The sequence below is a fragment of the Limanda limanda genome, chromosome 6 (genome assembly GCF_963576545.1).
Source record: "Limanda limanda chromosome 6, fLimLim1.1, whole genome shotgun sequence".
Taxonomy (NCBI): domain Eukaryota; kingdom Metazoa; phylum Chordata; class Actinopteri; order Pleuronectiformes; family Pleuronectidae; genus Limanda; species Limanda limanda.
Window position 1 is genome coordinate 26,642,798 of NC_083641.1, and position 23,341 is coordinate 26,666,138.

A 23,341-nucleotide genomic window follows, 5' to 3' on the forward strand; every position below is an offset into this window, starting at 1 on the left:
ACCCGTCTTCTCACCCACTTCACTGTCTCCACGGAGGCCCCTGTGCCTCCCGGACCCCCCCTCTGCCTCCCGGACCCCCCCCCCCTCACGCTGGGCCCGCTAAGATCTGGCGCTAATGGAGTGGCTCTGGAGAGACTGTCGCCTGGCTCTTAATATCACTCTCTTGTCACAGAGTGTTGCTCCCTCACAGGTTCACTGTAGCCTGAAGTGCAGGCCCAGACACACACACACACACACACACACACGGGGGGGGGGAGACAAGAGAGGAGCCGGAGAGAGAGAGACAGAAAAGGAGTGGAGGGGACGTAATTAGGAGCATTCCTCGATCCTTTTCAACCCGACCCCCCCCCCTCCGACTGCGGCACCTCCTCCCTTCTTTTTTGCTAAGAGTAATCCGGGGCCAGCTTTGATCCCAGGTTGCTACCCGGTGCAGAGGTTCGGAGCCCGAGGCCGGAGGGACAATGGCCGTCCAGCTGTGATGTTCACACTGGCGCCTGGACGGCTCGCAGACGTTAGCGGAAAAAGGCCGAGGGGCGGGGTCAAATTAAAAAGGATGATGTCTGCGTGGGATCAGTGGAGCCGAGCGGGTTTGGAGCCCCTCCAACCTCAACACAGTTTCATCTGAGCAACAGTCACACAGGTCAAGATGCTTAGCCGCCTCTCCAGTAGGTGATGGGAAGAACAAAAAAAAATGACCCGGATTCTTTAAACTGCTTTGAAAAGTCCAATTTCAAATTTGCAATTATGAAAAGAAATACAAAAGCAGAAAATCTGGCTTGATAAATGACCTCAATGATCCATCAATTACCCGGAGTTTCACCGCTGGCTGTGAGCGACGCCGGGCAGACACTCGCTCCTCTGTGATCCCGTCCAATGAGACACAGATGCTTTATTCACACACTCGTTTTCTCACTCTCTTCATCTTGCTCCCTCGCTCGCTCGCTCTCTCTCTCGCTCAGAGGGCAACATGAGAGGAGGAGGAGGAGGAGGAGGAGGAGAGAGGAGGCAGGAAATAATAAACTCTCCCAGCTCCTGGCCCACGCCCCCTTCTCACCCGGGGGGTCAGAGGTCGGGGAGGAGCTGAGAGAGAGGGTGAACCAGCGGGTGTCTGGTGGCCCTGGACCAGCCCCCAGAGGTCACCACCAGCAACACACACACACACACACACACACACACACACACACACACACACACACACACACACACACACAACAAAAGTGCTTTAAAGTAACATTCAAAACTGGGGAAAAAACAATCAAACCCAATCTCAAAAGTTACATTTTGAGTTTGATCTGCTACAACAACACATACTTTATGTCTGTATAGGATTGAACGCACAACATTGTGTGTCCTCATGCGTTTCAGGCTCCAGTCAAAGTGTGTGCATTCCCACTCAGGCAGATCAAACCCACATCTCTCACGCTGGCGTTTTCTTGATCCCACGAGTTGCAACAGGCCCTGCACGCTGCCCCCATGTCATCAATGGAAACTATCTTTCCCTCTGTGCCGGGAATAATGATATATAATTACAATAATGAGCAACCGTGCTATAAAAACGCACACAGCCAAGCGCAGGCACATTGGTGAACGGTACGACGAGGACCGAGGGAGTAGATTCTGCAGCCCTCTCTGTCTTTATCTAATGTTCTGCCTGCGTCTCAGTCGGAGCGTTCACTTCCTCCCAGTGGGCGCAGCGACTGGGTGCCCTCGTGTAAACACACACACACACACACACACACACACACACAGCTGCCTATCTGGCCCATGGATCTGGCACAACGAGGAAACACACGGGCATCATTCCTGCTCCTTATCTGTTTGGCTTTCCCTCTGACATCCGCCACCATGAAGCCGCCTCAGTGGAGACAGACACTGAGAGGAGATCTTGTATCCCTCATCGCAGAGAGTCGTCCCGATGCTGGCACCGGCTGCGGCGTGGAAACGGGCAAGTCCTGCTTCCTCCTGAGCAGACGCCCCCCCCCAGACAAAGGCTGGAGTGGTTCTCTGATAAAAGAGGGAAGTCCTCGTCAAATAGTGGTGGGGGAAAAAATCGATTCTGTTCAGTATCGCGATATATATATATTTTTTTAAATATTTATTTACAATTATATATGTAACAGCCCCTGGCTGGCAAAGCATGACGAGGAGAGTTTCAGAGTTTAAAAGATACCGAGTGTGTATGAGGAAAGGATGATCTCCACTGCAGGAGATTTAGTAATGGCCCAGAGGAACTTTAACATCTGAGCATGTTGACCAACTCCTTTTTCTGAACAAAAATGCCAATATTCCCAAATTAATTTAACATTTTGGGTCATGACCTTGCAGGTCTCAATTTGATTGAAGCTCTAGGTTACTCTTATTTATATGATTGAGCTCAGTGTTCATGTGAGAGGTCTCCTATTCAGAAAATAATTACAAAGGTCCTGTGTCCTGAAGGTTCAAGGACAAAGTTTTTGCACTTCAGTTAATGTGTAGAAGACAATGTTGTTCACAGAATTAAATGTGACATTTGAAGTGAGTTGAGCAGTCTTATTTTCCTCATTTTTTGTAATGCCTTTGAATAATATGGGGGACATCAATCGCAGTATATCGCAGAATCGAATCGCAATACTTGCAGTATCGCAATATATCGCAGAATCGCAATACTATTGAATCGTGGCCCAAATATCGCAATACTATTGAATCGTCACATTTTTGCCAATTCCCACCCCTATCGTCAAATGAAGTCTGATCAGCCTGAGAGCCGACTCCTCTGGTCCGGCGTTGATCTCCAGGCCAGCCCACTCCCTCTCTCCTCAAATCTCCAGACTACACACAAACGTAAAAGGAAGAAAATCCTGCCTTGCAAATGTCCTGCTCCCGTCCCAGCTCTGATCTTGTGTTACTCTCTGTTTTTGCACTTATACACTGGAGATGTATGACCACTCTCCAGGCTGCTGGGTCGACCGGCTGTAAACTGCAGAGACATCGTTGAAAGCTGATATACAGACACATGTGACAGTTTATGAAAATAAAGGAGGTCAGAGTCAGTGAGTTCAAGTGGAAAAGTTCCTCTTTTTTTTTTTTTCTACAGGTGTGGGGGTTGACCCACGCATGCTTGGCAAATGTTTGACTGACACCCGGCTTAAGTGTGTGAAACAACAGTCTCCTCCGACAGCTTGAAGCCTTTCCTCCAGCTTTCAAACTCGTATTTTATCTGTCGCTCTCCCTTCCAGAGACAGACTGAGGCTTTAACACGCATCCATCTTGGTAGGAACACAAAACTCCCATCTATCCCCCTTGTAGGACGAGAGGGATCCCTGGTGATGACACAGGAGAAAATAAACACACTGACAGGCTGGCCCTGAGGGAAGGGAAAGGGGTTTGAGTTTGGGGGGGGCGGTGGGTTGATGGTGGCGGTGGGGGTTAGCACCTGCACTTCTTTTTGAGGCCTCCTCTCTGCAGGAACTACTTAAAGCCCCATCTGCCCCCATGTGGGGCCGGCCCATATCCCTGTCGTATTGGGTAAACAGGGACAAAGGCAACACGGCGGTGCATCAAAGGCCTGGAGGGCAGAGGAGGAACAGGTCACGACTGGTGCTGCCGACGGAGGCCGGGGCCTGCAGGCCGCCCCCCCCCCCCCCCCCCCCCCCCCCCCCCCCGCTTCACACGACTGCACCAGAGCTGAACCGGAGCCAACCACCAACGCCGAGGAGCAGGGGCCGATCCCGGCTGCCACCACAATCAATACACCGGAGTGGGACAAATCCAATAACTCAGAAAGGTTTATCTATCTAAAAAAAAAAAGAGGGAGGGAGAATGGTAACAAGTGGCCATTAAGCCGGAGTGGGAGATAAAGACTTTGAGGGCGAGGGAGGAGCAGTCGGGTGTAAGAGAACGAGCGAGTCTTTTCTGGTGTGATGGTCTAATCTGACATGTGTGCTGAAGCCGATTCACATGCTATACCCCAAACCTGTCTGCACTCGCCCCACGTCTCACTGACAGAGGATCTGCAGCACACACATTCCTCAGAGAGAGAGAGAGGGAGAGAGAGAGAGAGAGGTAGAGAGAGAGAGAGAGAGAGAGAGAGAGAGAGAGAGAGAGAGAGAGAGAGAGAGAGACAGAGACAGAGACACAGAGGGACTGAGAGAGAGAGAGAGAGAGAGAGAGAGAGAGAGAGAGAGAGAGAGAGAGAGAGAGAGAGAGAGAGAGAGAGAGAGAGAGACAGAGACAGAGACAGAGACAGAGACAGACAGAGAGAGAGAGAGACATAGAGAGACATAGAGAGACATAGAGAGACATAGAGACATAGAGAGAGACATAGAGAGAAAGAGACAGAGACAGAGAGAGAGAAAGAGACAGAGAGAGGGAGACACAGAGAGAAAAAGAGAGAGAGACATAGAGAGACATAGAGAGACATAGAGAGAGAGACAGAGAGACAGAGCGAGACAGAGAGAGAGAGAGAGAAAGAGAGACAGAGAGAGAGAGACAGAGCGAGAGAGAGAGAGACATAGATAGAAAGAGACATACAGACAGACAGAGAAAGAGAGAGAGACAGAGAGAGAGAGAGAGAGAGAGAGAGAGAGAGAGAGACACTCGCACACAAGAGATGGGAGATAAATTCAAAAGAAGAAGAAGATGAGAGGCAATGGGGGGGCATAGGAGAGAAACTGGAGAGAAAAGCTCTCGGGGGGGGGGGTTAAAAGGAGCTGGGGCTGCAAGGAGGTGAAACCTTCTCTGTGAGGTGAAAATGTGCAAAGCCCAGACTCTCCTCTCTCCTCCTCCCTCTTTCTTTGGCCCGGAGATAGAGACGCAGAGATAATGGCTGCGTTCGCGTCCACGGCTGCCAAACCCGACCGATGATTCAGCCCGACTGCAGTGAGCTCAGCAGCGGAGGAGAAGTTTGAGAAGAGCCTCCCCGAAGAGAAGAGAAGAGAAGAGCCTCTGTGTGTCGGCCATTATTCAGCTTCCTCTATTGGTTGTGGGTGAGGCAGCATGGGGCCACGGAGGAAACTAATGAGTGGTGTGGTCCAACCCGGTCTGATTAAAGAGCTGAGACGTTATTAAAAAAAAGTGGGACAGACTTAGAGAGAGCTAAAGAAAGAGGGAGAGAAGGAGGGAGACATGATTTGGAATCAACTCAGGGAATTAGGATGGCAAAGAAGAGAGGGAGCTGTTGGAGGTGAAGAGAAAACAACAGTGGAAGGGTTTAGGCGACCCTTAAAAACAAAAAGACCTGAGTCAAGACTCTTCAATGAATCCTTCACACTCTGCAGGAGACAAGCGAGAGACACCTTCAGGGACGGTCAGCTTTTCGGACCCTGCCGTCCCTCTGTGTGTCCCGAGCATTAGCAGTCCGGGGGGCTCGGGGGGGGGGGGGTGACAGGGGGGCCGAGCGGGTCCCAGAACCCGGCCTGACGACACCAGCCTGGTGTGGGATCAGATGAGAGGAGGAATGAAAGGAGGAGAGGCCCCCGGGGGATCAGACAGTCACATCCCACAAAGCCCTGTTTACCAAGGACACACATACCCCCCCCCCCCCGCCCGACCCTCCCAAAGTGCCAGGGCCGGGACCTGGGAGACAGCGCTAATTCCCCCCCGAGGCCTGTTGGCGGGCTGAGAGACGGGGGGGGTGGGGGGGTGGGTAGAGCGAGTGGGGACTGAATGGTACAGTATGTAAGACCCCATCTTAATTGGAGATTGTTCTGCAATGTCTTGTTTTTCCCTGGGAATCTGAGGGGGAGGAGGGAGGGACAGGAGGGCGGGGGGGTAGGGGTGGGTGTGGTGGTGGGGGGGTGCGGTTGTTTCCCAAGGTCCTGAACAGCAGGATTAACCACGGGGGCGAAACTCAATAGCGGCCTCGGACACTGGAAACAGATCCACGGGTATCGCCCGCCATACAAGTCCACCTCGGGACCTTTCTTTGCAAAGCGCATGTAGCTAACAACCCGGCCCCATTGTGGCGGCGCTCTCTCTCTTCCGGCTGATTTCACCGGGCCTTTCAGCCCACGGGGGGGGAACCGCTGTTCAGACGGGGAAAAAGGTAATTCTGATGGAAAGGAGGAATGCAACGAGAAGGGTCCTTCTTGCCTGCAGGGTGTGTTCTAACACTGATCTCCAACATGTGCCAAGAGTCTGATTCATCACGCCAGGCGAGAGGCGAGCTGGGATTGTGCAGCCGTGGCACCGGTGGCGGCGGCGGAGGCGGAGGCCACAGATCCACATTCCTCCGTCTCAGCCGTGATTAGAGAAGATGAGAGAGAGAACACATTGATGGAAGAGGAGGGGAGAAATGATGGAGGTTGCCAAACGTCCACCTTCCTCCGGGGGAGTGGAGACGCTCTGTGTGTGTGTGTTGAAATGCTCTCGTGTGTAGGGCTGTGAACTATGGGCATGCGGTGATCTGATCCAGCTGCCCCCCCCGCCTCACCCGCCCGCCCCTCCTCCTCCCCTCGGCGCAGTCTCCCGTCCCTCCCCAGCTCTCCTGGATTCCATCACTCCCTGCGTCTCTACGGCAACAAGCAGCAGAGACGCAGACAACAGTTCCTGCTCAGTCTCCTCCTGATGGCTCGCTGGCCGGCGACCAAAAGCACTTTCAAGTTAAAATACATACATCAAATAACGTAATTTCAAACATTACATTGTAATTTCATACATTGTCGCTCGAGAGGCGTGAGAAAAACAGTACGCAATGAGCACTTTCATTTCTCAGGATGATGAATTGACTCGGCAACTATAATGGAGCGATGGTCGTGTATTCACAGGAAGGGGGAGGACGGGCGGGCGGGCGGGGGGGGGGGGGGGGACTAAAAAAGGGTCTGAGCTCCACAGCGAGCCAGCCAGCCAGCGGAACAAAAACAAACACATGTTCAAAAAAAAGGTTCAAATATAATTAGTCTTCACCAATTCGACAAATCTCTTGCACAAACCCAAACAAGCAGACCGGCTCCCTTGTATGTACAAGTGCGAGGACGCAGAGATAAATACTCCCGTCCCCTTCGGAGCGTGTAGACGCTTTATTTAGTTTGTCTAAATGTTTATCCGTCTCGCCATGTAACACTTCAAGCTTGTTGTGTGGCAATCAAGTGATCGCAAAACAAACTCGGTGGTGATGTATCAACACACACGTCGTCTGAGTTTCCACTTCTGGCTCTTGGTCAGATCATAAAAAACCTGTTTGGGGTCCGGGCTGCTGAAACCATAGACATATATAAAGACTAGATGTCTTGTCTTCGTTGCCGGCCAACGGAGCTGGACGTCACCACATGGCGGCCATCTTGCTAGGGGGCAGCTCGCTCACCCATAACATTGTGTTGGTAAATAACCATAACTTACTCAATTTTCAACCGATTTTGAAACGGTCTGGTTTGTTATAAACGTCAGAGATGTAGATATGACACTGCATACTTATGAATAATTATGTTATTTTCTGAAAAAATTAAATAATTTATGCAGTGTCATAACTACATCTCTGACGTTTATAACAAACCAGACCGTTTCAAAATCGGTTGAAAATTGAGCAAGTTATGGTTATTTACCACTACCAACACAATGTTATGGCTGAGCGAGCTGCCCCGTAGCAAGATGGCCGCCATGTGGTGACGTCCGGCTCCGTCGAACGAGACATCTAGTCTTTATAAATGTCTATGGCTGAAACGCTGGAGGTGAGACGAGCGTTCGGTCACATGATGTCGTTGCCAAGAGAAACACAACCGCATGACAACAGCAACACACAGGAACAATACAGAACCCGTGGCGTTTGCTCGCCTGGTGGATTCTTTACATAGCCTTGTTTGTGTTTGCTACTGTGTACGAGCACCGCAAAGAAATAACACTGATTTAAATTTACTTGATAGAAGTCAGTCAGACCATAAATCCATAAATCACCGGGCGGAGACGCCACTCGACTGCAGCTCGTTGAGTAACGGCTCCATCTCCCAGAAGATTCCCAGGACAATGCAGAAGGCTGCAACCGAAGCATATGTTCCATCCCTCTGACTCAGATTCCTCCGCTCACTTTGAATATCTCTTTTTACAAATAAGGGGTTCCGTCGCTCCCCACGGGGGCCACATGTTGGTGGAGGGAAGGGCCCAAAATGGCACCCGCGACCACAGGCCTGGAGGCAGCCGCGGCAGCGGTACCCACACGGCCTCACACTCCGAAACAGCCCTTCAAACAAGCAGCCTGTTTGTCAGCCAGAGGGGAGTGCCAGCCACTGCTTCTGCCTTAATATAGTCCTGCTGATCCCTGTGCTGGCTTCTCAACAGCGCTCGCAGTCTGAAAAAAACAACCCCAACGTCAGATGTGACTTATTGGTTCAACATTTGAAATAGAAAGTTGCGGTTGCTCAAAAAGTTTCGAGAAGAAAAGGCTCCTAGCTCCTGAGGCCTGCGCTGGAGCGACGGACTTATGGTCGGGCTTATCGAGTCGGGGTCAGATGCAGGAAGGGGAGAAAGAAATGGAGCTGGCAAACAGGAAGACGCCGAGGATGCACACACACACAAAAAATACTGAAGTACTTCTGCAAGGAGAGCTGTCAGCGAGGGTCCGGTTCAGAAGTTCACTCGCTGGAATCCTCCCCCGGGGGCTGAGGAATCATTTAAAGAGCTGCAGAAGACAAAGGGTTGTTGCGTCGTTGTTGCATTCGATTTTGAAAACGATGAGGAAAATTGTTGTTTTTGGAAAGAGGAGGCGAGCGCTGTGTAGAGATGCCACGTCCAACCCTCCGGGAGAAGCTTTTGTTCTCTCTCTCTCTCTCTCGCTCTCTCGTACATGCGGTGTCCTGCATCATGTACGTTACAGCTGCTCCAGCCAACGAGCACTCCCTCCCTTGAATGATAATGAGCATATAATAAAAAGGCATCTCCAGAAACTAACAAACGTCAAAGCATGTGGCAGAGACTTTTCTTAGCCTTTTGGTCTTTTTCATCAAACCGACCAGCTGTGTTTGAGATTTGATCTGAGCCAAGAGAACAAAAACTTTTTCCTACAGTTTAAAAAATCAGTTTCTATCAACGTGTCGCAGCTCTTGACCATCTGCGGTTGAGGTATTTTCCTTATCTATCGCTCGCCGTATCAGGTTTACATTCCCTTATCATATTTAAAACGCAGACATTTATATTTAGCCGCAGCCTAAAGCTTTCAGTTACAGTCACAGAAAACAAAACTTCTTCCCGAGAAGAAGCAGACGCCGTCCTCGGCCCCGGCAGCGGCTTCGTCGTCCCGCTGCTCCTCCAGCGGCTGGGCTGGAACATCTGGTTCTGCTGCTCCCCAAATACTGTTTGTTTGTCTTAACAATTACGGCCCCGATGTTTCTCATTTCATTTCTCACATCTCTGGAAAGTCATTATCCAGTTTCAGGTCCTTCCAGGTTTTCTGAATCTTTTAGAAACCCCGACACGACGAGCGTCTGTTGGAAAGGTGGCGTTCACAGGTAAACCTCCTGGAGGAACATGCTTGCATAGGACAGCGAGTCAGCGCCCGGGCTGTTTGGATCATCTGTCAGACTTGGGGGGACACGGGAGAAAGGGGGGTCCCAACGAGAGACGTATGCGTTGTGTAGTTAAAGTAATGACGGTGCGAGCTCGGAGCGGATAAGAAGTGCCGCCGCTGACAGCTCCGCGTAAACACAGGGGGACACCTCCAGCTACTGCTTCAATCCACCCGGCTCCGCTCACAGCTTGTCCTCAGGATGAATCGAGGGAGGGAGGGCGAGCGAGGGAGGGAAAGTGAAGTCTCTCTCTCTCTTTTGTGTGTGTGTGTGTGTGTGTTAGCGCTGCAGCTGCAGGGTGCACTCACCAGCCCAGCAGTCACAAGAACTCAAACCCCCTTTTTCTGACCTGCCCATCTTTCCCATCAACCCCTCGCTCAAGGGCTGCTGGGTGTTGTCAATCAGCACCCCCGCCCCGCCCCCCCCCCGGCTCCTTAAACATTGGGGCTGTTTGGCCGCCTGCCCAAATCTCCCCTCTGTCCATCTAATGGCTCCCGGAGTAAAGGCCGGCGTTGGAAACTGGGAGAGAAACGCTGCAGCATGACTCAATCCCTGAGAAATGAGAGCAGACGGACGGCGATGGCGATGTGTTCAAGTTCAAAACAAGCCTTGTTCTAGTTTGGGAGTAGCGGGGGGGGGGGTCAAACGTCAACCAAACAACGCCACACTAAATTCTCTATTGTACCAAGAAGCTGACATGGATTAGCCGTGTGAGATTTAGCAAACGAGCGAGACCTAATTCCAGCGGTCAAAATATTGTGAGGATGATGAAAAATAAGGTGGTGCCCCTCCCCTCCTGTGTTTTACGACCCTCCGAACATTTCTTCTCGGAACTAAGGTTGATCTTTTGCAGCGGAGATGTGACAGATCACAGCGAGAAACCAAATAAACAACCCGAGCCACACTGTGATTTAGGGTTTAGATTCACTTGCACTCGCTGAGGTTTGCTCGCCGGCCTCAAATCTGTACGGCCTCGGAGAGCAGGAGAATGTGGGAGGGGCCCAAAATATACTTTAGTCACCCATGTGGACACACCCTCTCCCACCACACTCACCTCAGAGAGACACTCATCCACTTATCTCTGCCATGTAAAGCTGTAACGAGCTTTTTAAATAAACCAATTAATCCTTTGGTCTGTGAAACATTATCTTAAACCTTGATTTCTCCCAAACTATCAAATATTTTAAATCAAAACACTATTAAACAACTTGAAAACACTCGTCTAAGAGGCTGAGAGCAGTTTGAAATTTACGCTTGAAAAATGATAAACAATGAATCACTCCTCTGCGTCATCGCCCTCAGTTAATTGACGAGCCGCTAATCGACTAATTGTGTACAAGCTGGCTTCCCGGTTTTGCCGTCGTTCACCAACACTTGTCACTGCTGCAGCGTCGGTGGCGGCGTGATTAAAATGCCGCTCCACGGAAAAAAAAAAAGAAATCAAGAGAGCCATTATGAGAGCAGGGGCTGGTATCATTACACATGCTTACATTCAAATTGCCCCACTTAACATAGTTCTTCTCCTACAGCAACATGTGTTTATCATTAGCCGGCACCCTAATGGCTCAAACATTATTCAAACTGGCCCTAATGGCCTGGCTGTGCTTTGTTCGGGTCCGCCTGATAAGAGCTGGGGCACTAATGGTTTATTAAATTCACTGCAAAATCAAAAAAGCACCGGATTCTGAGGAGCTGTTTCTCTGATTCAATCACGTTCTCAATGCAGAATCAGCGTGGGGAAAAACCCACATATTAACAAAATGGACGATCATAATAGCAACACTTGTACTTCTGGGTTTATTTTCTCATTCACAAGAGAAATATTCACGTTCTCTTTGAACCCGATGCCGTTCGGAAATGTATTCCAGCGTCCAACAAAGGGCAACTGACAGCGAAAAGCATGAATCTGAAATCGAAAACATCTGGAAACATCAAATTATTCAAAATATACGAGTGTAAGAACTGTATTCTATCGCTGTGACTGCTTCAGCGTACAGGGAGAAACCCAGAGAAGAGGTTTGTCCACACGCTGACCCGAGAACACTGCAGCCACAGGACACACTGTGGTCAGGCCGAGGGAACGAGGTATTAAAGGAAATCATGGGAGGCTATTAAGTTAAAATGAGTCCGGCTGGGGGGAGGGAAGCCACAGAAGAATAACAGCACTACACCTTCTTAAGAGGAGAAGAGTCATAGAGTCAGAATCAGAACCTGCATTACATTGCATACTGCAATTTGACACTGTTCACTGTTTTGCTTTTTGCATTTTGCATTTTGCATTTTTAGGGCCCGAGCACTGACATCAAACGTCAGGTGAGACCCTATTGAAATTTTAAGGATTATTATTATTATTCAGGCAAATGAATTGGCTTTTTTAAGTGCTTTACCATGCTCAATTCTTACTAAAATTTGCAGAAAGTTAGAAAGTGGTGAAAATGTCCGTATTCTGAAGGAATTTTCAATGGGCATCGCAAAATGGCTCAACGGTGCCCCCCCCGAGACCCCTGGAACGTGTTCACATTGACCGGTCTTCACAAAAATCGATACACAGGTGTATCATGACCAGACAAACAAAAATGTCTTGGGAAAAAAACAACAGGAAGCCTACTATTTTGCATTTAGTGGCCATTTTGGGCACTGACATCAAAGGTCAGGTGAGACCCTAGTGAAATTGTAAGGATTATTTTTATTTAAATATGTTTATGTCTAAATAAATGCTCCCTTGTATAAATATTAGAAAAAGTGAGTAAATAAGAAGTAAATAGTGAGTAAATATATATTGTATTATTATTGTTTTTCTTATGTGTGGTGTATTTATTGTGTTTTTATGTCTCTATGTTCATTGTATGCACCAATAATCAGAGCAAATTCCAGATAGGTGTAAACCTACTTGGCAATAAATACCTTCTGATTCTGATTCTCTCTCTGGTTTTTAAAGTGAACGCCGTCGCCAGCGTCTGAACACAAAGAGCAAATCTCTCTCTCTCTCTCTCTCTGCCCCCCCCCCCCCCACCGTCAAAACCTCACCCAATATCTGCCGAGCCCCGAGAGGATCTGAAAGCCATCGGAAGTGTCTCCTTGTCCCCCCGCGGGACGCAACAATGCACGAGCAACTGTTTGAACTTGAGAGTGTTTTATGTGCGAGCAGCCATGCGTGTCCCAGCGACTGGATGTCATGCGTTCGAGAGGGATTCGGGACTTTGTTCTCGACAACTTTTAAGTGTTCACTTTTCTGAAGAGTTGCCCTCATGTCACTAAAGTCCCAGTGAGGCTCTGATGATGATAGGGGACAGGAGAGGACGCAGGAAGTGACTCGGAGGAAGGAGGTGGGAAGAGAAAAGTGATTTAAACTGGTTTCTGAAGTCACATCATTACAATCACTTTGACTCTGTCTCCTTTTTGTTGTAAATTCACGAATAATCTTATATTTTGGTAACGTATATCCTGGACGTAAGACATTACTTGGAGGGAGGAGGTGGGAAGAAAAGTTACTTCAACTGAAAAGTTACTTCAACTGGTTTCTAAAGTAACATTTGACTCTGTCACCTTTTTGTTGTAAATTCACTTTTGAAAACCTCACCTAAGACACAGTATTTACAGTTGCATCTTATATTCAAATCCACAATGGGCATGTTTTTACACATTTAGCTACGGACTACCAAAATAAACTTCATATACATGTATTTAATTTAAAAAAATTGCGAATAATCTTATATTTTGGTAACATAATATCCTGGACAGATTGAAGAAAAGTTACTTCAACTGAAAAGTTACTTCAACTGGTTTCTAAAGTCACATTTGACTCTGTCACCTTTTTGTTGTAAATTTCCTTTTGAAAACCGTATATTCATATCCACAATGTGCATGTTTTACAATAGTTTACTTCATATACATGTATTTAATAAACATATTTTTTTGAATAATCTTATATTTTGGCCCAAAATACACTACAATGTTTAAAAGGTGTGTTCCCTCAAAGTTCCTGAGATGCAGCTGAGCAGATCACAACACAACAAAACCTCTTTAGAACAAACTCATGTACACAACTACACAATCAGTCTTGGAGTCATTTTTCAAATCAAAAGACACAGAAACGTTAAATTGAATCAAAGGAGAAGCTGTCGATTGGGTTTTTAAAGATCTCTATAGTTTTATAATGTCAATAACTCCACTAATAATTCATCCCAGATCCTAAATAAGTAAAACCAACATGTTCCCAGTGTGTGAACAGTGACTCTCTCATCCCAGCAGGCAGGCACCAGTCCCATTTGGTTCCGCTTCGCCCCGGTGATTTGTGCACTTGCCAAATATTAACAGGGATTTACCAAACCACCGTTTATGACACCGCCTCGGGGTAAACTCATCTAAAACAATAAAGGCTCTTCTGTCTGCGGAGGGCGAGGAAGGAAAACGTTCAAATATTAGTCTGAGCCACAAAGTTCCTGTGGCAGACAGACAGCCGGCTCCTGGACAAACTGGATCCATGATATATAGAAAACACAAGTACATCAAAGTAAAAATGTGGAATATGGCCAAAATGGCCACTAAATGCATAATAGCAGGCTTCCTGTTGTGTTTTTCCAATTGCACCTAAAAACTTTTTAGTTTGTCTGGTCATGATACACCTGTATATCGATTTTTGTGAAGACCGGTCAATGTGAACACGTTCCAGGGGTCTCGGGGGGCACCGTTGAGCCATTTTGCGATGCCCATTGAAAATTCCTTCAGAATACGTACATTTTCACCACTTTCTGCAAATTTTGGTAAGAATTTGAGCATGGTAAAGCCCTCAAAAAGCCAATTAATCTGCATAAATAATAATAATAATAATAATCCTTACAATTTCAATAGGGTCTCACCTGACCTTTGATGTCAGTGCTCGGGCCCTAAATACAACTTTAGAACAAAGTCCAACTCATGTATTTCAGTCTCTTTCCACCAAACAAGCGACTTATTTGAGATTTTCTATATTAAAAACAAAAAGCATCAGTGCAGGTCATGTGTTTGCAGCTGGGGATGTTTCCAGTGAGCTGTTTACCAAACAAACACCCAGACTCCTTCCTCTGGGTCTCACATCCCGACCTGAGGACACACAGATCCCTGCTGGACAACCAGGACATGTCCCAGGCTTCTGTTGTGCAAATACAAAAGAAAAGCATGAAAGGGCCTTTTCTCTTTTTTCTCTCCTGTCTGCAGATTGTAATCTATAAGAAAAAAGATGAAGCCTGCAGGGCATGGAAATACAAAAACTATGGTGGTGTATCTCCTCATTGCAATGGAAGGGAAATGGATTTTTTATATATTAAAGAATATATGAAACCCAGTAGTATTTTAGGTGTAGATGTACTTCATTGATGGATGTGTACACATATTAATATCCGTGGACGGGCGCCCCTAGTTTACCAGACAGGCGAGTTATTGTAATAGTTGGGAAACAAACTTTAAAACTAAAAACCTCCACTTTTTCTATTCTGTGATTCCCTCCGGAGCTCGGTCTGTCCCCCGGTGCTCACACACACTCACACCGGCCCCCTGGAGCTCCGTTGCCCGGCCAGCGAGGCACCCAGGCCCCGGTACTCTCCCCGGGACTCCCCCTTGCTCTCCTCCCCGGGTTCTTACCTCTCTCGCTGGGGTGAAAAGAGCAGCGAGCCGTCGGTGGAATCAGGAGAGAACCGCATTCTTCTCCTGGATCCTGACGGGGCCCTCCATTAGCCCCGGGCCGGGAGGGAACATGAACACAGCCGGAGGTGGACGAGGCGGAGCGGGGAGTGTGATCCACAGCCGCCCCGGAGCAGCGGAGGTTTCCCGGGGCCGAAGGTGCGAGGACTCCCCCCGGGTGGAGGTGGAGGTGGAGGCCGGTGGAAAAGCTCCGGAGAGAAGCGGTAAGTCCCGGTGTGTTTCCCCGGTGTGTTTCCCCCGGTGAGTCCGTCCCGTTACTGCGGCTCCTCCACGGATCCTCCGGCTCCTCTCACTCGCATCTCGGACCCAGTGTCGAGTTGCTCAGACCAGGAATGTGTCGAGTCCCAGCCCCGCTGCTCCGCGGAGGGAGGGAGAGGGGGGGGGCAGGGGGAGGCACCGGGCTCAGGGAACAGCCTTTACAACCAGAGGGAGAGAGAAACGGTCTACTTCCTCCTCCGCGATCACTCACCTGGCTAACTTCAGAGTAACCTGGTTGACTTCAGTGTAACTCACCTGGTTAACTTCAGGCTTAACTCACCTGGTTAACTTCAGTTTAACCTGGCTAACTTCAGTGTAACCTGGTTAACTTTGCAGTAACTCACCTGGTTAACTTCAGTGTGAACTCAACTGGTTAACTTCAGTTTAACCTGGTTAACTTCAGAGTAACTCACCTGGTTAACTTCAGTCTAACCTGGTTAACTTCAGTCTTAATTTACCTGGTTAACTTCAGTGTTAACTCACCTGGTTAACTTCAGTGTTAACTCACCTGGTTAACTTCAGAGTAACTCACCTGGTTAACTGCAGGGTTAACTCACCTGGTTAACTTCAGTTTTAATCACCTGGTTAACTTCAGAGTAAACTTACCTGGTTAACTTCAATGTTAACTCACCTGGTTAACTTCAGAGTAACCTGGTTAACTTCAGTTTTAACTCACCTGGTTAACTTCAGAGTAAACGTACCTGGTTAACTTCAATGTTAACTCACCTGGTTAACTTCAGAGTAACCTGGTTAACTTCAGTTTTAATCACCTGGTTAACTTCAGAGTAACCTGGTTAACTTATGTTAACTCACCTGGTTAACTTTATGTTAACTCACCTGGTTAACTACAGTTTAAACTCACCAGGTTAACCGTGTGTGAGCTCACCTGGACACACTGAGCTCAACATGAATCACTGCTTGTGACAATTAGTTCGGTACAACATAAAATATTATATAAATATATTAGTGACGATTTACATTAGGAGATATGCAAATTTCCTTTAGGATCAGTCAATCTATATGTCTGTCAATCTGTCTCTATAACCTTTTATGTATCTAACGTTCTATCCATCTATGGTTTGTAATTATCTCTCTTATATCTGCAGAGAGAGAGAATTGTGGAAGTAAAACAAAAAGCATAAACACTTGACAGGGCTGTTGACTTAAAGCTCATTGGAAGCATGAGAGAAGAAGCAGTGGAAATCAAACAAGAATAAATTATAATCAAATCACACATGTATACAAAACCTTTATTGTTTCTCTTGTTATGACTTATTGTAGTTTGCAGTCGACCTCTCAGTGAACTGTCTACAGTTGCTCAGTCAGGTGATTATATAGTGTTAAAGTTTCACCCATGTAAACAAAGCAAATTATACTTTCACTTTCACACTGGTTTAATGTCAGTGTAAATAAACAAAGGGATAAAGGATTCATGTCATGAATTTCCTACTAAAATTGAAAATTTGTACCATTCTGCTACAATAATGAAAGTAATACTTACATATAGTGTAAAAAAATGAAACAATGGGTGATTATATGATAATAGAGTACTGTAGTTTGTACTTTTATGCAGAGATACAGGATGGTTTTGAATCAGGTGATGATCATAAAAGTATCAACCATGCAAACAACATAACAGATGTGTGTGTGTTGATATTAGGACAAAAGATTTAATTGAAAAGTGGAAGATTTTACAGTAAAGATGAACATTTTAACCAGTCACCTACAATATTACAGTCATATTTACATATAGTTTTACTTGTTCAAGAAGGTAGACTGTTATCCTTAGCTGTGTTATGAATATGAACACACCCTAAGGTGCTGCACGTCTAAGATTATTTCTCCAAACCTCCCCTGACCAAGTCTTTCCCTCTGTTTGAGACCAGGAGAGTTTCACCTACTGCACGAAACCTAAATCCCAACACAGCCTCACAGCCATAAACTCATGTTCCTTTCCTTTTTTTTTGCAGTGGAATACACTTTTCCTTAATCCAGTGCTCACTAGCTCCATTGAATTGAATCAAAGTTATGTGGGAGGAGGCTGTTTGAACAGCTAATAGCTACGGGTCATTCCTGGCATCAGACGCGCTGCTTGGAATCGTCTGAATGTTGGTTGGCTGCAGCCGTTTCCTCATCACTGGGTGAAAAGCCTTCACAGCAGAGAGGCGGGGGGGCGGGGGGGGGGGAGGAACAGTCATCTGTTGTGCGTATGGGCATGGGTAAACAGCGTAATCATCTCCGAGGCAGTAATTATGTGCTCCAGCGTTGGCCGGGTGGTGGCGGCCGGGCCCACCCTGCTTCAGACAGCAGGTGCAGCTCGCCATCTGACAGCTGAGTGCGATGGAAGGTGTGATCCAATCCCCCCCCCCCCCCGAGGCCGGGTCCACCAAGCCAGAGGCCTTCAGGCGGTGACGAGGCCAAAGCTAACAAACCGGCAAACCTCTGACACGGGAGGAGGAGAAAAGAAACAACATGGAGGAGGTGGTGGAGACGAGCCCGGTGGAGGACGGACGCCTCGGCTCTGTTTTCACGAGCAGGATCATCCTGTTTGTCTTCTAACTTCTAACGGAGCCAATTCTCCAGTGGTGTATAAAGTACTTGAAAGCCATACTTGAGTAAAAGTACAGATATCTTACCTGAAAGTGACTTCGGTAAAAGTAAAAGTCACCTGTCAGAAAATGACTTGAGTAAAAGTCTTAAAGTAGCTCATATTAAAAGTGCTTAAGTATCAAAAGTATCTGGTGTTGAAATGTACTTAAGTATCAAAAGTAAAAGTTAAAAATGCAAAGTGCTTTTTATAGTAGGCCTATACAGACACAAAACAACCCAAAATGTTTCTCCTCAAGATTTATCTCAACTGACTGAAAAATTATAACAATAATATGAATATAATGTATATAATGTATAATTTTACAAATTTTGAACCCTAGATGAGAGAGAGAGAGAGAGAGAGAGAGAGGCGTGCGTGCAGCACCAACCTCCGCTGTTCAAGTAACGAGCCAGTTTGAGAATGTAAGAAGTAGAAAGTACACATATTTTTGTTCAAATGTAACGAGTAAATGTAAAAAGTCGTCAGGAAAATAAGAAAAATCTACTTAAGTACAGTAACAAAGTATTTCTACTTCGTTTCTTCCCACCACTGCAATTCTCTGTTGTTGTAAAGCGTAATTTTCTATCCACTCTCTGCTGTCAAGAGACTCTTCAGCACCGGTTACTTATCAGACACAGACTGAGACCTTCTGCTTTGCAATAAACAACTTAAGTGTTGTAATAAATCTTTACTGTGGCTTTTATAAAACTATGATAATAAAGCAAGTTGAAAAGGATGACGCCTCAAAGACCAATAATCTGTTCATCATTAACCTGTGAATATATTGATTTCCCTCTTAGGAGGCCCGATCTTTTGACTTCACATATCTTGGTCCAACAGTTATTGATCCACAGATTATGAATTATGGATTATTTTAGTGGAAGAACCTTTTATTAGTGATTCTTCAGGGGGAGGTCTGATGACGGAGGAGGACAAGTGTTCTTTCACAACCTGGCAACCCAAAAGTATTTTTCCCCGCATGTCTTATTACTGACTATAAAGTTTTCGGAGATGATTTATGATTTTTTAAGGTGCTGTATGTACGTTTTCTCTGCAGCTGAACCTGGTTTGCTGCCAGGTAGCGGTTGTGGTCGCTCGCCAAGCACTTCAGCCATCTTGGCAATTTCAGGACAAGAGGTTATAGCAGGCCGAGGCTAGCTGGTTCGTATGCTAACTTCAGGAAAAGACAAGAAGTGACACAAATAGAAGCAAACCAGGAGTTATTATTCTAGAGTAAAGGAATGAAGCTGAACCCGCAACCATTGTTGATGCTCACACAGGCTACGAAGCAGGAAAACCTATTTCATAAAGGACTTTCAATCATAAATAATAATTTGCGACACCTAATTTATATAGTTTTAGCCCTTTTTCAATCTCTAATGACGAATCAGCCTCTGGGGACAACATAGACAGTGGACATCCGATAGACTCAGTCCTCCATTCGTTCATTGTTTAAAACAAGTTGGACGTTTCTCAACACAAAACCAGGACAGGATTGTGCAGGGGTTTTAGGTCTAGATGACATTTTGGCTCATTGCTTTTTGACACATCTGCATACGTATGCAGATTTCACTGTTTATCTGTTAGAAACTAAAGCTGTTAAAACACAATCGGTCAAACTCGGATCTAGAAGCTTGAGGCACATAAATCTGGTCCCTCGCCCACAGATTCTGAATATTCACATGTACAATCTGTTTTTCGAGATTGGTCCTTTATAAACTGATACCCACTATTTCTTAAATATTCCTGAGTGATTGATTTTAGTTTGGGGACTTTCTCTCTCCTCGTGTCCATCACTCCCTCACCCTCTCTCTCTCTCTCTCCCTCCCTCTCTGTCTCGGGGTCAGGAGCTGGTTGGAGATGGAGACAGCGGCTCTGGGTTCAGGGGGGGGTGAGCAGGGTGATTGGACACAGTCGCATGTGAAAGGCCAGAGAGCGGCGAGTCCGCAGGGAGCAGGGTCCCCTTCACAAAGGGCCAGGGAGGGGCTCAGCGGGGGCGGGGGGGCGGCCCGAGGAGGAGAGGCCACGCTGGGAACTAAAGCTGACAGCACAGACACTTCTTATCCACCCAGGGTTGGGCTGTCTCTGGCCCCCTGGGGTCCACACTCACTTATCTGAGCGGAGCTGCCAGCTCCAGCGGCTTCACGGAGCGGTGGAGGCTCGGCCCAGAGCAGGAGCTGCAAAAACAATAAGTACACAAAGCAGCAGTGACCTCTGGCCCACATTTAACCGATATGAAGCCTGGTGCCTCCGTCGCATTAGCCCCAATCCAATATCAGTAAGATTACAACAGTTTAGCCAATTGATTGTGTTTAGATGATCAAGCAGAGATACTGTTTACAAACACACAGTTTACACTTTATCTACTCATTTCAGAAACCTCAGTCTGTCTGTTTGTGGCTCACATATCTCAAATACCATTCCTCTTATCAGCCTCACACCTCACAGGGGAAGTGTTGAGGACCAAAGGAAGAGCAGAGGTGAATCAAGTGTGATTTGGAAACGTGATTCATTCCATATATTTTATGTTTATTATTGTTTTTCTTATGTGTGGTGTATTTATTGCGTTTTTATGTTTCTATGTTCGTTGTATGCACCAATAACCAGAGCTTATTCCAGATAGGTGTAAACCTACTTGGCAATAAACATCTTCTGATTCTGATTCTAAACTTTGAAAATACAGGGGAGCAGCGCTTTGCATCAACACAAGTGATGTTGTTGAACACCACACAAGCTTGTTCATGACAACTACAGCTGATTTTCCAGCTCGAGCTTCTCAGAACTTTGAAGCTGGAGATGGGAAGTGTCACAGATTGCTCAAATAATAGCAGTTGAGTGTCTTCGTCATAGTTTCCAAACATTTCTGCCCGTCAAGACTGAAACATGGAGTTTTTAAGTGGGTCAGCAAAGTTTTCAAACTTTTAGTGGATCTTTAGTGGAACTGTAGCAGAGTTGATAGGTTTTTAGACGGACACCTTGTTGTGTGGATGTAGCACGAGTCCCAGGTCACTTTTGCAGTTTAAAGTAAGAATCCTTCCACCAGCATCACCACAGACCAACAGAACAGATCATTCCAAACAGGCCGGTTTAGAACGGGCACAAAATACCGATTTCCCTCCCGCGACTTCCTGATTTAGCTTAAACACGGCAAGAGAACCACTAACAAGGGTTTTGTGTAGTGAATCCACAAGGGTTGTTTAGGGTAGGTACATGCAGCTTGCTGGGCTTTGCTGTGAGGATAATAAGCCTCCGACCACTGTCAACAGAGTGTTTATGACCTGCAAAGCAACGCAAGGTTTGTGTTGACTCTGTCAGCAGGGGCCCGGGAGACGCCTGACTCCCAGGGCTATTAAAAGGCACTTTCAGATAACAGGATTGCCACCTCTCTGTTTGGGCCGGCCGGGGTTTGTGGATTGGTCAGCAGGAACAAAATACCAGAGGCTCTTTGTCGGGCCTCGGATCTGACAAACACGTTCGCTTGATTTACTCAACTACTTGTTGTTGTTTGGGGGAAATGTCCTCGCTATGAAAAAGCACTTGTTTCCTTTATTTTTATCGGCTGTTTAGTCGTGAAGTGGGACAATTACACAACTATATACAAACGTCCGTCACAGAGCCCAGACAGAGACATTCATTTGCAGCGTTTTATACGTTTTTATAAGACAATGAAAACTTTGTGCGGGCGAAGAAATATATACGAGAGTGAGAAAAATCACAATTTTTACAACAGAGACTAAATGGATTTCCCCTCGGAGGCCCATATATCTGCTGGCTCGGACAGGTGTGCTCAATGTGTGCGTGTGTAGGTCCGTGTCTGTCCATAGGTTTTGCAGTTGTGGGTGTGGGTGTGTGTTTGTGAATGTGTATAGGGGGAAGAGAAAGAGAGATTTGAAGGGGGCGCTTCCCTCTATCTGGTTTCTGCATCACCGCGGTGGGATCACGTTATCCATCGTGGGCTCTCTGGGAATTTCATCAGTGTGTAACATCTCACTTATTCACACATCTCCCCGGAATTCACCGTGTACAACGACCCCGAGCCCCCCCCTGACACGCCGGTGACCCCGCACATCCTCTGCTCGTCTTTCAAGCCGCTCCCCCCCCCCCCGTCTGATATCCGACCGCAAAGTGCTCAATGTACAGTAAACGTACATAAACAGAATAATATTCAATAAATAACAGAATAACAAAAGTTAAACACAAAGAACTAAACTAATTTATAATGTTCTTTTGACCTTTGGATTATTTTGCCTTCCATATATTGAATACAGTAGATTTTAAAGAAGTTGTGGTTGTATTATTGTTTATTATATATTGTGGGTTCAGGTGAAGGGAAATAAAAGTTTTACTCTTTCACAAGCATAAAGATACAAGCTGATATTATAGTGTATATATTAAATTTTTATTTATGTGTGTATCAGTGGCTCATTATCATAGATGACCTACTTTGGATTGTCACTGTTGTAACTTTTCCTTTATTATTCCACTACTTGTTTACTTTATTAACAATCCATTTTACAGTCAGCTCCACAGACGCCAACATGTGATCAAATCCCACCATTCATCGGCCAAATGTCGCGTTAATGACTGAGGCCATTACACCATTGGTCGTCCTGCCAAGTGTTTCACCATTGGCTGTCAAAATTAATTGGTCCAAGATATTATATTTATTACATCGTCCCTCAGTGCTGCCAATGAAAGCAGATATTTTCAAAACACCTTTAGTGACACATCTATTGACTTTTTGGACAAACTTTATATTTCCAATATAAAATATTTGCCAGTTACACCCCTCAGAGCCTGTGCAGTGTGTAATAAACAGAATAAGAAATATATTCTGATTCTAACTCTCGGAGAGCGATCATTAAAAAAGTAACTGTAGATGAAATCCCTTTAACTTGTGTGAATTGTGGGTTTTGTCCAATTCTAGCGGAGCAGCAGCTTGGAAACCACTTGGAAGTGACTACAGGTTAACGTTCGGTTTTAATGGACCATGTTCCAGCCACGATTTCATACCTGACTTGTATCTGACCACACAAAAAGAAAAAACATGTAAACTAGAATACTAGAGCTCTGTTCCTCCGCCTAGGGCCCTGATTCACATTGTCCTAGAAAGTGGATTTAAATAACGACAAAAGGCAGAAAGTATGTGATAAAGTCATTAATATTGTTACAACAAGTGGTTTCTTAAAGTATTTAAACAACAGTTTCCAACTAAATCCTCTATTTTACACAATAACAGTTCATGTGGTCCATTATCCAGGAGCTGCTCCCCTCTCCTGCTCTTCACCCCTGGGACATGTTGTTCCGCTCTGGTCCCTGACATCCAGAGCAGCAGTGACGTGGA

The 23,341-nt window shown here is 46.4% G+C and overlaps 1 protein-coding gene across 1 annotated transcript in view; it reads right to left on the reverse strand.

Annotated features, from left to right (window-relative positions):
- Positions 1 to 15,465, reverse strand: part of cdon (cell adhesion associated, oncogene regulated) — a 37,263-nt gene extending 21,798 nt beyond the window's left edge. Inside the window, exon 1 of the mRNA XM_061073122.1 lies at positions 15,090 to 15,465. The gene's annotated coding sequence lies outside the window, so the exon portion shown is untranslated. The remainder of the gene's footprint in view (positions 1 to 15,089) is intronic.
- Between the last annotated feature and the right edge of the window lie 7,876 nt (positions 15,466 to 23,341).